Here is a 19,631-nt window from a genome sequence, read left to right on the forward strand (position 1 = left end):
AGATCCTGTGAATACAGACAATATTTCAGATTTTCTAAGTGTCTTACAGCGAAAACACAATAAATCGTTATATTAGCTTAGCACATAGCAATTAGCAGCCCAGCATTGATTCTAGCCAAAGTGAGCGATAAAAGTCAACATCGCCAAAAGATATTAATTTTTTCACTAACCTTCTCAGAATTCTTCCGATGACACTCCTGTAACATCACATTACAACATGCATATACAGTTTGATCGAAAATGTTTATATTTAGCCACCAAAATCATGGTTAGACAATGTGAAATGTAGACAAGCTGGTAAAGAAAACGTCCTTGCGCCACTTAGACAGTGATCTACTCTTATACATAAATACTCATAAACGTGACTAAAAAATATAGGGTGGACAGGGATTGATAGACAATTTAATTCTTAATACAATTGCGTTATTACATTTTTTAATTTATCCTTACTTTTCAATACAGTTTGCGCCAAGCGAAGCTACGTCAAAAAACATGGCGTCCTAAGCCACTAAAATGTTTCGACAGAAACACGATTTATCATAATAAAAATGTCCTACCTTGAGCTGTTCTTCCATCAGTATCTTGGGCAAAGGATCCTTTCTTGGGAGAAATCGTCTTTTGGTGGAAAGCTGTCCTCTTGCCATGTGGAAATGTCAACTACGTTCGGGATGAACTGAAAAGCGTGCCCAACTTTTCACATCGTTGCAAAAATAAATGTCCCAAAATCGCACTAAACGGATATAAATTGCTATAAAACGCTTTAAATTAACTACTTTGTGATGTTTGTAACTCCTATAACGAGTGAAAAGATGACCGGAGAAATATAACAGGCTAAACTAACGCTTGGAACAGGAGAGGGTCGGTGTCTTCCACGCGCGTTACGCAGCAAGAAAAGACTTGCTAGCTAAAGGTTTTTTTCATTTGTAGGGCCTGTGAACGAGCAATCGAGCCCGTTGGAATCGTCATCACGTAAAGGCATCCAGGGGAAGACGTAAGAAGTGTCCGTATAGTCATAGCAACGACAGTGCCCTTTTAAATGACTTCAGAAAAGTGGCCAACGTTTCTCAAATCTGACTCCATGTCAGGGAAATTGCTGTAGAATGGGCTCTGTTCCACTTAGAGACAAAATTTCAACTCCTATAGAAACTATAGACTGTTTTCTATCCAATAATAATAATAATATGCATATTGTACGATCAAGGATTTTGTGGGAAGCCGTTTAAAAAATTAGCCACATTAGCATAAATAGTCTAAACAGCGCCCCCATCCCCAACAGGTTAATTCTTACTAGTTTCAACATTGTAGAATAATAGTGAAGATATCAAAACTGTGAAATAATACATATGGAATCATGTAGTAACCAAAAAATAGTTAACCTGTTTGGCGTGCAAGCCCGACCTCGGACCGAAAATGACACCCCTGCAGGGCGCGAAATTCAAAATCTATTTTTTAAAAATATTTAACTTTTACACATTAACAAGTCCAATACAGCATTTGAAAGATAAACATCTTGTCAATCCAGCCAACATGTCCGATTTTTTAAATGTTTTACAGAGAAAACACCACATATATTTATGTTAGCTCACCACCAAATACAAAAGTGGACAGACACGTATGAATTATGATTATGAAGTATGAATTATGATTGAAGTAGCATGCACAACCAACCGAAATAAACTAAAACCAACCTAAAGAGCCCAGAAAAAACGACCTCAGATGACAGTCATATAACATGTTACACAATAAATCTATGTTTTGTTCATAAAAAGTGCATATTTTAGCTATAAATCAGTTTTACATTGATGCTACCCAAAAATGCTAATACATAGCTACAGTCTGAATCCAGCCGGGAGTAGCCAGAGAAAATACATACACCAACGTCGGCTACTAATTACACCTCATAAAACATTTCAGAAAAACATATGGTGGATAACTAATGAAAGACAGATATCTTGTGAATACAGACAACATTTCCGATTTTTGAAGTGTTTTACAGCGAAAACACAATATATCGTTATATTAGCTAACATCATAAGCTAGCATAAGGCAGCATTGATTCTAGTCAAGCACTAGCCTAGCACAGTTAGCAGAGTTAGCATTCAACAGTTCGACATATATATGAAAAAGCATCCCAAATTGGGTCTTATCTTTCTTGGTACTCCATCAGAATGTTGTAACGGGGTCCAATGTCCAGTAGAGTCTTTAGTTGGGTTCCAGAACGAATTATTTCCCTCTTTGGTTAGCTAGCACGATAGCATTGCTGCGCTAGAAAGCTTTTCTTCAAAAAATTCTTCCGTCGTTTCACATCTAAAGTCCAGAATAAATTGCAATAATATAATTAAAGTATATTGAAAAAACATACTTTAGGATGATTTTGTGACATGTATCAAATAATATCGTAGTCAGGCATCATATTCAACGTTATCTACCTTGTTCCAGAAGCCGAGATCAAATTATCCTTCGCGCCCGGATTTTTATTTTAACTGCGCAGGTCTCACAAGAAGTTGTGTTATTCAGTCCAGGGACGAGATATTCGACTCCTTTCAATTCTCACTTCCGCATTACAGTCTGGCGAACGCCTCTGACGTGTCCCTATGGTCACAAGTCAAATGGCCTTTTATAGAGAAGGTCTTAAAGAGACACATCGCATTTTGGGAAACTCAATTCGGCTGGGAAAATGGCTGTAAAAATATTTCTGTTCGACTTAGAGAAACAATTCAAACCTTTTTAGAAACTACAGACTGTTATCTATCCAACAGTAGTAAATATATGCATATTGGAAAATAAAAAGTTTCTTAGGAGGCCGTTTGAAAATGTGCACACATTTTCCAGTTTTTTCAATATTCAGCGTGCAGCCATAACAGGTTAAACAATTCACAATATATGTAAGGACTGGGTGTCGGAGTGCGAAGTCAAGCGCAGGAAACAGCAGGTGCAATAACAAATGTTCTTTAATGAACATTGAGAAACTAGGCCACCCTTCTATACACTGGGTGTACTCCTTAAACAACCCCAGACACGGGGGGGAACGAAAACAGTCCAGTAACAACGTAGATCGAAACAAACACCACTCTTACCAACTAACAATCCCGCACAAAGAAACGGGTGGGCCGGTTGACTGATAAGCCCAACTAATTACAACCCTAATACAAAACAGGTGTAACCAATAAACACATAGGGAGGGGGAGAAAAGGATCAGTGGCAGCTAATAGGCCGGTGACGACGACCGCCGAGCGCCACCCGAACGGGAAGGAGAGCCTGCCTAGGTCGGAGTCGTGACAATATATTTTAGATTTTAGATTCTTCAAAGAAGCCACCCTTCACCCTGATGACAGCTTTGCACACTCGTGACATTTTCACAACGAGTTTCACCTGGAAATCTTTTCCAACAGTCTTGAAGGAGTTCACACATATGCTGAGCACTTGTTGAATTCTAAATACATTACAGACAGTGTCACCAGCAAATCACCCCAACACCATCACACCTCCTCTTCCATGTTTCACGGTGGGAACCACACATGCAGAGATCATCTGTTCACCTACTCTGTGTCTCAGAAAGACACAGCGGTTGGAACCAAAAATCTCAAATTTGGACTCATCAGATCAAAGGACATATTTCAGCCGGTCTAATGTCCATTGCTCGTGTTTCTTGGCCCAAGCAAGTCTCATTTTCTTATTGGTGTCCTTTAGTAGTGGTTTCTTTGCAGCAATTTTACCATTAAGGCCTGATTCACGCAGTATCCTCTGAACAATTAATGTTTAGATGTGTCTGTTTAATTTAAAATATTTTTAACCTTTATTTAACTAGGCAACTTGACCTATGTGAAGCATTTATGTGGGCTGCAATTTCTAAGGCTGGTAACTTCAATGAACTTATCCTCTGCAGCAGAGGTAACTCTGGGTCTTCCGTTCCTGTGGCGGTCCTCATGACAGCCAGTTTCATCATAGCACTTGATGGTTTTTGCGACTGCACTTGAAGAAACTTTCAAAGTTCTTGAAATGTTCCGGATTGACTGACCTTCATTTCTTAAAGTAATGATGGACTGGCATTTCTCTTTGCTTATTTGAGCAGTTCTTGCCATAATATGGACTTGGTATTTTACCAAATAGGGATATCTTCTGTATACCACCCCTACCTTGTTTCAACACAACTGATTGGCTCAAACACATTAAGGAGGAAAGGAATTCCACTAATGAACTTTTAACAAGGCACACATGTTAATTGAAATGCATTCCAGGTGACTACCTCATGAAGCTGGTGAAGAGAATGCCAAGAGTGTGCAAAGCTGTCATCAAAGCAATTTATTTTATGTTTAACTAGGCAAGTCAGTTAAGAACACATTCTTATTCACAATGACAGTCTACCCCAGCAACACTGGGCCAATTGTGCACTTCCCTATGGGACACCCAATCACGGCCGGATGTGGTACAACCTGGATTCGAACCAGGGACTGTAGTGACACCTCTTGCACTGAGATGCGGTGCCTTAAACCGCTACTTTGAATCTCAAATCTAAAATACATTTTGATTTGTTTAACACTTTTTTGGGTACTACATTATTCCATATGTATTATTTCATAGTTTATGTCTTCACTATTATTCTACAATGTAGAAAATAGCAAAAATGAAGAATAACCCTTGAATTAGTCAGTGTGTCCAAACTTTTGACTGGTACTGTAGGTGCCGGTACTCATTTTGGGTGCCAGTACTGTTTATATTTAAGTGCAGAAGCGCCACAATAATTTTGAGCTAATATTCTATAAGAGGAACAGGAGTTCAATCGGTAGCAGATTTTAGGTGCCGGTACTCAGCTTCAGTGTGCTTCTGCCAAGTCAAGCACTGTTCAGCAATCTGTTTCTATTTCACACCGTGGCGCGGTGCTTAGCCTACTTAGGCCTATAGAAAAGGAGAGTGTTTTGTTGAGATTTTTCAAATACAGTAACTATTGTCGTGTAATCAGACTTGTCTATACATGAGTAAAATAACTATTAACAGTGTAAAAAACTAATTGGTCCTGTGCGGCTCAGTTGGTAGAGCATGGCGCAGGGTTGTGGGTTTGATTCCCACGGGGGACTAGCACAGAGAAAAAGTATTACAAATATGACTTAAATAAAAATGAATCTTTATGTTGGCAAATGTTGGCAAATGTATTGCTAGCTTGACGTTTCTTAACATTACAGGATGCAATATGCAAATAACACCAGATCTCTCGTTTTCAGAGAACAAAGGATAGACCTCCTTTGTCTCAACAGACCTCAAAGGTTTATTCTGCCATTATGTCGGAAGGTCTGTTGCTGACTAGTTCTTCTGGAACATTTCAACATAGTCATGAACATAAAATATTTCCAGTAAACTTTAACCCAAAATGTATCTCTCATTTCTTTTAACACAAATCTACCCCACCTGTAAGTTCGAACTGTAACAACTTGTCAACTGTTGTTTTCTTTTTCTTTTTTTACATAGAGCTCAGTCTTTTGTTGCTGTTTGTTTGACTTAGTATTGGCACTGTGGTACGAAGCAGTTGTCCCATCAGCAGTTGTGCCCGGCTGAAGCCATTCTGAAGTGGAGTTGACCGATAGGCCATCAAAGCAAGGTAACGGTCTGCTGTTTTCTTGAGGAGGTTCTTCTGAATGGTGTGTTCCTCCTATCCTTTGCTTTGAGGGAACTTTGGACTGCTAGTGACATGGCAAAATCCATACTCTGCAGCGAAGTCCAAAAGGGGTCTTCCAGAGAACTGAGGACCATTGTCCGTAAACCAGGACCTTAGGTACCTCAATGTGAGCGAAGATAGTCTTCAGATGGACTACGACGTCCGCAGACTTTGTTAGTGACAGGTTTGCGATTTCCACATACCTTGAGAAGTCGTCCACTACTAGCAGGAAGGTGGTGCTTTTCAGAGTGAACAAGTCCGCTCCCAGTCTTTGCCAGGGTCTCTCTGGAAGTAGTGATGGTATGAGTGGTTCTGTGTGGTTTGTGAGCTCTTTGATGAATGTCCTCCAGTTAAACACAAGTTAATTCAGTTGCTGGCTGAGGCCAGGCCACAACACAGCTTGTTGTGCAGGTTCTCTGTGCTTTACTACACCTTGATTACCCTTGTGCAGCTTGGTGAGTACATCATTTTGTAAGGCTGATGGAATAACAAGTCTTGTTCCTTTCAACAGGAGACCATTGTGAACTGTGAGAAAAGCACATTCTGCCCTGTACAGTTTCAGTGGTCCTTCACATCCACTGAACTCAGGCCATCTTTCTTGACACATTGTCATCACTTTTGAGCACACACTGTCGGCTTTGAGTGGTTCTCTCAGATTGTCCATGTAGGAATCACTCACTGGAAGCTGTCCCATGATGGCATCCACATAGATAGTTGTGCTCTCCTGCAGCAGTAGCTTTGGCTTCGACTGGTGCACATGACAGCGTGTCTGCAGTCCACAGACTCTTTCCAGGGACATGAGCAATAGTGTAGGAATATCTCATAAGTCTCATCTTGAATAGCTGGATTTACGGGGGAAGGATGTCCACGGGTTGGTTCTCCAGAAGGCTCAGGAGAGGTTTGTAATCTGTTTCCAACTGAAAGTGTTGACCATTGAGAAAGCCCCAGAGCTTATTTTTTCCACTTGAGCGTATCTCTGCTCGGTTGGTGTGAGAGACCGGGAAGAGTAGACGACAGGTCTCCATTCCTCATTTCACTTCTGCAGCAGTAGTCCTCCTAGTCCGTAGGAAGAAGTATCAGCTGACACATTGAATTCTTTGTTTGGGTCGTACAGGGCTAACACGGGTGTGGATGGTAGCTCCTCTTTGAAGGCTCTGACTTGGTCAGCCCCCCAGTACCAGTGTTTTGTCTTTGAGAGTAGGTCTCTGGTGAGGTTTGTCCTTTTCAGCTAACTGGGGGATGAACTTTTCCAGCTGGTTCACCATTCCTCGGAAATTCTGCAATTCACTGATGTTGGAATCTGTCGTGGAGTGTGGAGTGAGTAGGCTGAGTTTCAGCTTGATGGTATATGGTTGTTGTACTGTGCCAAGACCGCTGCACAGCTTTGGATAGCTTCTTTTAGTGTCTGTAAATAGAGTCGAGCAACGAGCTCAAGCTTTGTGATAGCTGGTCTGCCTAGTAAAGCTGTGTGTAGATCTGATGACATCATACATGTCCTCCAGTGTCTAGTAAAGTGTCTCCTTTTCTAGCTTTTGTAGAACCACACTTGCGACGCCGATCACGTCCACTGGCGCTCTTCATGGTCGTAGCAAAGGTTGTGTTGATTTTTGCAGATCTGGCTTGCTGGTTCTGCAAAAATGTGATTGAACACATTGTCTGGGATAACAGTCAGATTGGCACCAGTGTCTATTTAGATTTTCACATTTCTGTCCATCACTTGAATGTCAATCATCCACGGGTCACCTCCTGCTGTTATTGTTCCTAGGAAAATGCTATCTTCCTCTTCTTGAACCTTGCTTACGGCTGTTGATGACATAGACACACGTTGGTAATGTCCCTTTTTTCGACAGGAGTGACACACTAATTCATTAGCTGCACACTGTTCTCTTGGATGTGCACAGCTTTTGCCACAGTTGACACTTTCACTACTTTTTGTCATTAGCTTTAGCTAGCATGGCTAGCTTTCTCATGTTGGAATTTCTGTTTTCAATGAAACAGCCTGCCTTTCTGCATAACTCTATCCACTGAGCATGCCTCTTTTGTTATTACTGTTTCACCTCGCAGGCAACTTTGCTGCTTTTTAACTTCTTCAGTTTCCCACGCCATCTCAATGGCTCTTTCTAGCGTGAGATATTTATCTATCCATTCTGACAGACGCATGTCTGCTAACCCAACGACTAGCCTGTCTATAATTAGCTCACCATGCAAAAGTCCATTGTTGCAATGCTCTGCTAGGGCATACAAGGCTGTGACAAAATAATCCACCGTTTCCTTTTCCCCGTCTCCACATGTTAAAGTGGGCTCTCTCATAAATCATGTTCTTTGATTCTCCCTCATCCTGGACATATTTTGGGTCGGATCTGGTGCACCTCAAATCCGAATTGAATAGGGTATTATCTTTAAAAAATAACCGGGTCTTGTCGGTGTCGGATAGGAATTTCACGTATCCAATCATTTCGCGATCTGAGAAGACCTCTTCTCTGAGCTGTCATTTAATGCTCCATCTCCCTGTCATTGTGAAATCCATGTCACTCTCCATTAATAATGGCGGCAGCGCTGAATATTTTACAGCGTCGTTTGGGCAGAAAATTGTCCCGCCTTCAAAACCACACAGCGACAGAGACACTATTGTCTCACTGACAAACTTTTATTTAAACCGAAAACTCTGTGACTGAGGCTTGTGTTATCTGAGGTAATGTGGGGTAATGTGGGTGTGTACTGTATGCGTGGTGGTGTTTGCTACTGTAGAGGGAAAGAAGTGTTTGTTTTTGTTAGCATAAACATACCCCACAGCATTCTTCGCCTGTGTGTGTGTCAAATGGCATTTGTGACTGGTCTTGTGTGTCTCCACAGTATTGGCTCTCTGATGAGGCGGGTGTTTGTGATGCGGACTGTCAGCATGGTGTTCCAGAGCTCCCTCCTGACCGTGCTGGAACCTTCTCCACTCATGAAAGATGAGAGAAGACCAGACCGCACTCTGACCACAACTTGACTAGGCAGCATTGTCATCAGTTCACACACACTCTAACCATGGACATACACCATTGACCAGCATGTCCTTTTCCACTGATCTAGACCTGTCCGTGTCTCTAGTCCCCCACAAGCCACATCTGTTTGTCTATCCGTAGCTCGACATCTTTCTTTCACCTTGCACAAAGTGGGAGCAGGAGGCAGGTAAATGTGTGACTGATGAATGAAGGCAGGCACCTCCATGTGACCTCACTGACTCACACAGGTAGTCAAGACTATTATGAACAAACCCACTGGGCTCGCAGATCCATCCGCTTTGCTACACATGATGGACTTTACTGGATACCCATCGTATGCATCTACAACGGCTACACTCTAACCCCCTGACCCCATGGCGAAACAAATAACACGTTGCGTCTTATGTTACCCATCCACATTTAGGCCTATACATATAACATTTTGTCACGTGTAACCCATCCACATTTAGGCCTATACATATAACATTTTGTCACGTGTAACCCATCCACATTTAGGCCTATACATATAACATTTTGTCACGTGTAACCCATCCACATTTAGGCCTATACATATAACATTTTGTCACGTGTAACCCATCCACATTTAGACCTATACATATAACATTTTGTCACGTGTAACCCATCCACATTTAGGCCTATACATATAACATTTTGTCACGTGTAACCCATCCACATTTAGGCCTATACATATAACATTTTGTCACGTGTAACCCATCCACATTTAGGCCGATACATATAACATTTTGTCACGTGTAACCCATCCACATTTAGGCCTATACATATAACATTTTGTCACGTGTAACCCATCCACATTTAGGCCTATACATATAACATTTTGTCACGTGTAACCCATCCACATTTAGGTATTATTTATTTATTGAACCTTTATTTAACCAGGTTAGTCTCATTGAGATATAAATCTATTTTTCAATAGAGACCTGGGACATAAGGCCTATACATACAATATACACATTGGTGTTGGAAGAGGTGAGTTTACAGCGCTTTGAGCATTTAGAAAGGCGCTATATAAATGCAAGCAATTATTTATTCTTTATTATTTTATGATACACACAATCCATTCGGTGTGCTGCATTAGCCCATAAGCCATGCATGCACCTCAGCAGTGGTGGAAAAAGTACTAAATTGTCATAATCGAGTAAAAGTAAAGATGCCTTCATAGAAAATGACTCAAGTAGAGGTGAAAGTGACCCAGTAAAATACTATTTGAGTAAAAGTCTAAAAGTATTTGGTTTTAAATATACTTAAGTATCAAAAGTAAAAGTATGAATAATTTCAAATTCCTTATATTAAGCAAACCAGACGGCGCAATGTTCTTGTTTTTTTAAATTGACGGATAGCCAGGGGCACACTCCAACACTCAGACATAATTTACAAACAAAGCATTTGTGTTTAGTGAGTCTGCCAGATCAGAGGCAGTAGGGATGACCAGGGATGTTCTCTTGATACTCTAAGTGTGTGAATTTGACCATTTTCCTGTCAGAATGTAAAGAGTACTTTTGGGTGTCAGGGAAAATGTATGGCATAAAAAGTACATTATATTTTGGGGGGGAATATAGTGAAGTAAAAGTAAAAGTTGCCCAAAAAATAAATAGTAAAGTAAAGTACAGATACCCCCAAAAAACTACTTAAGTAGTACTTTAAAATATTTTTTACTTAAGTACTTTACACCACTCCACCTCAGCCAGGGAAATGTGAATTTAAATACTTTTTGTATTAAAAAAAGGATGGAAAGTGCTGCTAGGATACACTAGGAGATCTATAAATCTCAGACCCCCCCCACCTCTCTCTCTGATCTCTGACAAACATCTCATTTTAATCTCATCCAAATCATCTTGGCTTCTGAACCCATTTCAAGGCTGCATTGAAACAATGACTGGCAAATGTTCCAAGACCAGCTCAGTTAATCCCTACCATTGTGACAATGAGTCGTCATAATGCTGCATCAAATGTACATGATCTTAGGGGCATTGGAAAACACAATGTAAGTCATTTAATTTATATACCCCTAATTGCACCGAATACATCTGTTTATCCTACAGCTACTGTAAGCAGTAATCATGAGCCTTTAAACCAGAGTTACACTGTCAGCACTGAGGCGGTGTGCCATAGTAGGAAGACCACTTTATGCATATCACCCTGCACTATCAGCTCCAATGTAAATAACATGAGTAAGTCTACCTCTTACATAATGTCTCGCAACATTGGGCAATTGTGTTGATACAGCATCAAGGCTCTTTTTCCGCCCCTCAGGTATGGCCGTGTTGAGTTTGAGCACTTCCTGGGCGGCCTCATCACCACACTCACAACTACGATGCACTCTACATAAAGAGCAGAGTCACCCTCTACATAACTGTAATTGCTAAATTATATTAAAGTGCCTTGCTCAAGGGCACATCAATATATTTTCACCTTGTTGACTCAGGGATTCAAACCAGCAACCTTTCAGTTACTGGCACAATGCACTTAACCACTAAGCTACCTGCTGCCCTCTACACACCTGTCAACCTAGAACTTAATTTCCCATGGCCAAGTCAAGTCCTTTGTCTGAGAAACACACATCTGCATTTAAAGACACACATCTACATTTTTTTCAGTAATTTTAAATAATCACATTTGTGACCCACCACCTCAATTTGGTCTTTTGTAGCAACATTTCTATAAAAGTAGAGACTCAGAGCTACAAAATGACATATCATACAGTGCAGTTGAGGAACAATGGGAAAGTAATTCTGCTTTGAAAGTTGATAAACTTGTAACCCAACTTTTGAGAAAATGACCCTTGAATATTTTGGTACACCTACAGGACAGCTCTTCCTTGTCTACACCTATTCATCATTGTTCACACCCTCTTAAGCCCCACCCATCTCTAAGGATTCACATGAGGCAATGTGGTAAACAGACTGAGTAAGGTAGTGTAGTAAACATTCAAAGATTTCAAGACTAAAAGTGGTGAAAGTAGTAGCCTACAATAAGGACAAACTCCAGATGAAAATACACTTTATCTAGTCCTTGGCATATATCCTTATCTGACTTTGAAAGTGTCCAGATAACAATATTGTATAAATGTTAGAGGATGCTTACTCAGACTTGTCTAAATTAATGGTTCATGTGAAAGAAATGCTATAACCACCCCCCAGCCACATCAAGCTAAGTGGAGGGGTCACTATTGTCTAGACATGTACACATGTTCATGAAATACAATAAATAGCTGTAATCACCCCCAGACACACCTGGCTAACTTGATGGGTCATGTAATCATTATCTTGCGAAGTGAAATATGTTTTAGCTAGCTATCTAGCTAGCTAAACAATGAACCATAATCCCAACCCATTATCTACAGTACAAACGGATTGTTATAGCCAGCATTATGCTGGAGTATAAATCTGCAAATAGCTAAAGCTAAGCAACTAGGCTCAATGTTAGCTAGCTAGCTCACATTGGGCTTTAACTAGCAATGAAAATGTATTTCTGACTAAATTAGGAACATAATATCTGAAAATGTAGCTAGACTTTTACCCGTATACAGGCATGAATGCTTCCGTTTGGTTTGTAGCTAGCTACAGATTGTTTGGCCCGTTGTTGTGTCAAGTCACTCCGGTTCACACTGGCCATGTGCATAAACATAAATTCTGGGCAGCAATGTTGTTGAGAGCTTTAGCAACACATTTGCAGATCTCCGTGGCTAACGTTATATTTTTCAAAAAAAGCAGCGGTAGTAAGGATTATCGAAACATACTGAGCTGCTCATGTTATAGACAGAATCAGCTACATGGCAGACACAGGAGGCTGTTAAGGAGGGAAGGGGTCATAATAATGTCCAGAACGGAGCAAATGGAATGGCATCAAACTTGCCAAACTGACATGCCTAGTTAAATAAAGGTTAAATAAATAAATAATAATAAAAAATAAAACACCTGGAAACCATGTGCTTGTTGTATTTGATACCATTCCACCAATTCTGCTCCAGTCATTAACACAATCCCGTTCTCCCCAATTAAAGTGCCACCAACCTCCTGTGATGGTAGACCAATCTGAACTTATCTCTCGGGATGTCCAGCCCAGCCATTATCTCAGACAATCATGGCTAGCGGGAAGGTTTCTCTCTTGTAAACACATTTACAGAGTGGGGCTCTCAGCCTTTTACCTCAGCTTGGAGGAGACGTTTCTAATTAAGAAGACGAGATTCTATAAAACCCAACGACCTCTGGGGTGGTCTGTTATGTAAGCGAACGAAACAAAAACTCCTAGAGTTCGATCATATCCTGCGATGTCAACAGGTAGGACAGGTAGCCTTCCTCACAGCAACAACACCCACCAGTCTGCTTGGATCTCTCTCTCTCCATTTCTCTCTCTCTCTCCATATCTATATCCCCCCCCTCTTTTTTGACAACTTATTTTGTCCTGTTTAAACTGGGCCATTGCTGCCTGGAGGTGTTCTGTCCGCAGCCTCTCAAACGTCACTCAATCAATTCTGAAGGGGACAGAACCACAGTTCTACCAAGGAGTCGTTGACTAGGAAAACTACGCCAAGGAGGATACAGGGCTGTATCTGGGCAATTAAGGAAGAAAAACGTAATGAAACGTAATGAAGCTAATAACCTCTGGGGTTAATTTGAAATGTTCTCATGACATTGACACATATAGCTACCTTTTTAAGGTCATATCCAGTGACAGAAAGCTGATACCGTGAGTGCTTGTCGATGACCCAGGAGAGAGAAACTGAATCCTTTTTACAAGTTAGCCCGAATAAAAGGTTTTGACTTAACTCAGATCTACAGGCGCTCAGATTGTGTGAAACCAGATGAACACAGAAATGTGCTCAATACTGAGACCCAGCAAAGATACCTGGGAAATGTCTCCTTGGCAGCTCACCTATTTCGTCGCCGGTGACATTTTCCGAGTCAGGTAACTGGCTAAATTACAATTAGCCACACAGGAGCTATGTTACATGGCGTCAAAGGCACAACTAAGGAAGACCTTGTCGCCTTTTCACCGCCCCAAAGTTCTAATGATCTAAGTCATCTGCTCACCATGATCACTCCCTCCCCTTATTGATTAAGATCCATCTCACTTTGATCATATGGATTTAGGGATAGCCAGAACTGTACTGATACCTACGCATGCCACAGCAGATGTCTTAGTGGTTTCTGCTGAAATTAATCCATTCAGTTAAGAGGTTAGCAGTTTACATTGTTTCATTTGTAGAGTCTTTATGTCATACACCTGAGTATATGGAATAGGGTTGCCATTGTGTGAACATTTAGGTGTCAGTGGAGGGTGGAGACCCATGGAGATGCGTTGGCTATGTTGCCTTGTTGTGTTGCTGTGGGCCTGAGAGGTGGAGTCTGGGATGTTAGGTAATCTGTGTTGGTGTGGTGTGGCCTCTAGTTTCTCTCTGAGCTTGTCCCTACCTAACCCTCTCCTCTTCTCTCTACAGGCCACCCACTACAGTTTCCTGTCCACTCTGGAGGTACTGGGGAAGCTGATGTTCGGTGCCCTGGCAGGGGGCCTGGTGGACTGGGTGGGTTTCCCCACCGCCTTCCTCCTTTTCCTGGTCCTCTCTGCCGGGACAGCCCTCCACATCTGGAAGGCCACAGACACAGGGGCGCTCAGGGAAGAGCCCAAGTGATCAGCTTTTTGTTCTAGTCCTTACTAACACATCAGATCAAGCTAATCAAAGGGTCAATGATCAGTTGAGTCGTTGAACAAGGTGTGTGAGTGTAAGGTTGGAACAAAACAAATTGAAAATTTCACAGAACATTCCACTCCATGTTCTGTGAAAGATTAATGAATCTAGTACTAATATAAGTAACTCAAAAAGCCTTGTGAATTCCCATTAATATATGGCAACAACAACATTGTTTCAGATTCCTGAAAAGATAACTTTTTTATACAAGATTTTCCAGGACACTGATGAGTAGCTATATTGAGTTGGGAGATTGGATCAGTAGCATAAGGGATAAGGGAGGACAATACATGGGAAAGCTGTTGAGCAGCTGAGCAGTAAAGTTCAACATTTGCTAGCTAGCGTATCATTTTGATTAGAGGTAGCTAGTTTTAACGATTACTCAGCTAGCCTGGGTTAGTTTAGTGCAATTAAAGAACCGGATCAAACTGTCTGTTAATAAACAACTTATTGCTAACGCTACGGTTAGGGTTAGCTTTAGAATAAGGGTTAGGGTAAGGATTAAGGTTAGGGTTGGAGCTAGGGTTAGGGTTAGTAGATAGTTTAAATGTTACTGATAGTCTGTAAATCATCTACAGATGGACTATCCAATAACGTTTTAGCGAGAACCATACTTTAGCCTTACATTCTGTATGGTGGATAGTTATTTAAGATTGGCTAAAGAAAATACAAAAATATGCAGTTATTGTACATTTTCATGTAATTTGTTATGAATTCTGGGGGGAAAATTAATGATATGTAATGTTACATAGATGCTGGTTGCTTAACTACCTGCTGATATTACTTATTTGAGTTGTTAAATAATGTGTAAAGTTCTTAAGAATAAACACACACCGTATCTAATCACTTTTTAGTGGGCTTGAAACATACAGCAGCTGAAGCAACTTAGATTGTGGTGCAGTAATTAAAAAAAAAAAATTTTTTTTTTTTACAGTTCATTTGACTGTTGAGAGGCGTCTCCTGACAAATAGACTGACATATTCAACCAATGCCTCACACTGATTGACTACCATCTGTCTTTTGTTTACCGTATCACACATTGTGATGGCTGAATTACAATATAACAGATAGTCACAGGGATGACAATCCAGGGAGGGATGACAGTTCACAGAGGTGGCATAGTGACACTAGGCCTAGGCAGTTTCAGATAGGGACAGCCGGAGATAGAACCAGAGCAGCCATGTTATGAACTGTCATGATCAGCAAGGTCACTTTGACCAATGCAGTCATTGTTGCAAGGCACATCTCTGACACATGCTGAGAGGCTGTAATAAAATCAAGTTGCTATCCAAATGACTGTGTTCCGTGGGGTTGCATGTTACTGTAGTAATGTCATATCCTGTAATAATCCTCTACCTGAACTTACCCATTTTTAACCTGTTGGGGATGGGGGCGCTGTTTAGACTATTTATGCTAATGTGGCTAATTTTTTAAACGGCTTCCCACAAAATCCTTGATCGTACAATATGCATATTATTATTATTATTGGATAGAAAACAGTCTATAGTTTCTATAGGAGTTGAAATTTTGTCTCTAAGTGGAACAGAGCCCATTCTACAGCAATTTCCCTGACATGGAGTCAGATTTGAGAAACGTTGGCCACTTTTCTGAAGTCATTTAAAAGGGCACTGTCGTTGCTATGACTATACGGACACTTCTTACGTCTTCCCCTGGATGCCTTTACGTGATGACGATTCCAACGGGCTCGATTGCTCGTTCACAGGCCCTACAAATGAAAAAAACCTTTAGCTAGCAAGTCTTTTCTTGCTGCGTAACGCGCGTGGAAGACACCGACCCTCTCCTGTTCCAAGCGTTAGTTTAGCCTGTTATATTTCTCCGGTCATCTTTTCACTCGTTATAGGAGTTACAAACATCACAAAGTAGTTAATTTAAAGCGTTTTATAGCAATTTATATCCGTTTAGTGCGATTTTGGGACATTTATTTTTGCAACGATGTGAAAAGTTGGGCACGCTTTTCAGTTCATCCCGAACGTAGTTGACATTTCCACATGGCAAGAGGACAGCTTTCCACCAAAAGACGATTTCTCCCAAGAAAGGATCCTTTGCCCAAGATACTGATGGAAGAACAGCTCAAGGTAGGACATTTTTATTATGATAAATCGTGTTTCTGTCGAAACATTTTAGTGGCTTAGGACGCCATGTTTTTTGACGTAGCTTCGCTTGGCGCAAACTGTATTGAAAAGTAAGGATAAATTAAAAAATGTAATAACGCAATTGTATTAAGAATTAAATTGTCTATCAATCCCTGTCCACCCTATATTTTTTAGTCACGTTTATGAGTATTTATGTATAAGAGTAGATCACTGTCTAAGTGGCGCAAGGACGTTTTCTTTACCAGCTTGTCTACATTTCACATTGTCTAACCATGATTTTGGTGGCTAAATATAAACATTTTCGATCAAACTGTATATGCATGTTGTAATGTGATGTTACAGGAGTGTCATCGGAAGAATTCTGAGAAGGTTAGTGAAAAAATTAATATCTTTTGGCGATGTTGACTTTTATCGCTCACTTTGGCTAGAATCAATGCTGGGCTGCTAATTGCTATGTGCTAAGCTAATATAACGATTTATTGTGTTTTCGCTGTAAGACACTTAGAAAATCTGAAATATTGTCTGTATTCACAGGATCTGTGTCTTTCGATTCGTGTATGCTGTGTATTTTTACGAAATGTTTGATGATTAGTAGTTAGGTAAACACGTTGCTCATTGTAATTATTCTAGTCCATTTGTGATGGTGGGTGCAATTGTAAACTATGCCATATACCTGAAATATGCACTTTTTTCTAACAAAACCTATCCCATACCATAAATATGTTATCAGACTGTCATCTAATGAGTTTTTTTGTTGGTTAGGGGCTATAAATATCTTAGTTTAGCCGAATTGGTGATGGCTACTGGTGTTGGTGGACAAATAAAAGATGGTGGATTATGCTAATGTGTTTTTAGGTAATAGATGTACATCTTTACATATTGTGTCTTCCCTGTAAAACATTTTAAAAATCGGAAATGTTGACTGGATTCATAAGATCTGTGTCTTTCATTAGCTGTATTGGACTTTAATGTGTGAAAGTTAAATATTTTAAAAAAATATTTTTTTTGAATTTCGCGGCACTGGTTTTTCAGTGGGGGGGGGGGGGGGGGGGTGTGCCGCTAGCGCCACCCTGATCCTAGACAGGTTTTAATACCGTCACTTTGGCATCAGTCTAAAAAATAATCATAGTAAACACCTGTACATTTGAAAGATAGAAGCATAAAGTTAATATATCATACCAGTTATATCCAGTGGATTGAATGGGATTGAGGCTAGCCATTGTTGGGGACATTACACCATGCCAAATCTTGGGACACAATTATGTTTTCCTCACACACGTCTCTCATATATCCACACCCTATGTCATTTTGGATAAAGATCTCATTACATCAGGGTCCTCCTGATAACCATAGCTCTTTGTGTGTTTGTGTGTGTGTGTGTGTGTGTGTGTGTGTGTGTGTGTGTGTGTGTGTGTGTGTGTGTGTGTGTGTGTGTGTGTGTGTGTGACTCCATCTCTCTCCTATACCTCTCCCCTTGCTCCATGCAACACACCCACCACATTCTAGCTACAGCATTGATATTTCTCAGAAATCACAGGTGGTATTGGCATTTTCAACACACATTGATCAGGTTTGGTTCTCTGTCGAAGAATCAAAAAATAGGTGTTTGGAACAATGACTACATGAATGACCATTTAATCAATAGATCCGTTTAAATTCTAACACAACATCGAGCGATGATATCACTACATGTGCAGTGTTCAGTGACTCAACCACAACACTATATGAGCTGGCAGCTAGTCACATCTCCACCCATCAGAAAGGCCATCTCTATTGGACTTTTCCCTACAGACCAGCTTCTATCACTTTATACAGTAGTACTTCACCATAGGAACTAGTTCCCATTACCAAAAACATCACCATAGACAGCTAAGATAACTAGGCATTTGGATTTATGTACACCACAGACCTGAGATGACATAACTCTTGTGGCCAGATAGGCTCGAGCAGATCAGTGGGTGGTGATTAAGCACACACCCCTGAGGGGACTCCGTGTTGAGGATGTGTTATTACCTACCCTTACCACCTGGGGGCAGCCTGACAGGAAGTCCAGGATCCAGTTGCAGAGGGAGGTGTTTAGTCCCAGGGTCCTTAGCTTAGTGATGAGCTTTGAGGGCACTATGGTGTTGCACGCTGAGCTGTAGTCAATGAATAGAATTCTCATATAGGTGTTCCTTTTGTCCAGGTGGAAAAGGGCAGTGTGGAGTGCAATAGAGATTGCATTATCTGTGGATCTGTTTGCGCGGCATGCAAACTGGAGTGGGTCTAGGGTTTCTGGGATAATGGTGTTGATGTGAGCCATGACCAGCCTCTCAAAGCACTTCATGGCTACAGACGTGAGTGCTACGGGTTGGTAGTTATTTATTTAGTGTTCTGAGGCACAGGGACTATGGTGGTCTGCTTGAAACATGTTGGTATTACAGACTCAGACAGGGAGAGGTTGAAAATGTCAGTGAAGACACTTCCCAGTTGGTCAGCGCATGCTCGGGGTACACGTCCTGGTAATCCATCTGGCCCTGCGGCCTTGTGAATGTTGACCTGTTTTAAGGTCTTACTCACATCGGCTGCAGAGAGTGTGATCACACAGTCATCTGGAACAGCTGATGCCCTCATGCATGTTTAAGTATTACTTGCCTCGAAGTGAGCATAGAAGTTATTTAGCTCGTCTGGTAGGCTCATGTCACTGAGCAGCTCTCTGCTGTGCTTCCCTTTGTAGGCTGTAATAGTTTGCAAGCCCTGCCACATCCGACGAGCGTCGGAGCCGGTGTAGTAATTCACCACATTCCTAAAGAAACATTTTAACTTTTTACTCCGTACATTTTCCCTGACACCCAAAGTGCTTGTTACATTTTGAATGCTTAGCAGGACAGGAAAATGGTCTAATTCACACACTTATAAAGAAAACATCCCTGGTCATCTCTACTGCCTCTGATCTGGCGGACTCACTAAACACAAATGCTTAGTTTGTAAATGATGTGTCACACCCTGATCTGTTTCACCTGTCTTTGTGATTGTCTCCACCACCCCTCCAGGTGTCGCCCATCTTTCCCATTATCCCCTGTGTATTTATACCTGTGTTCTCTGTTTGTCTGTTGCCAGTTCATTTTGTTTCGTCCAGCGTCTTTCCCTCTGCTCCCGTCTCTCGATTGTTC

Source organism: Salvelinus fontinalis, chromosome 4, assembly GCF_029448725.1.
Source record: "Salvelinus fontinalis isolate EN_2023a chromosome 4, ASM2944872v1, whole genome shotgun sequence".
Classification (NCBI taxonomy): Eukaryota; Metazoa; Chordata; class Actinopteri; order Salmoniformes; family Salmonidae; genus Salvelinus; species Salvelinus fontinalis.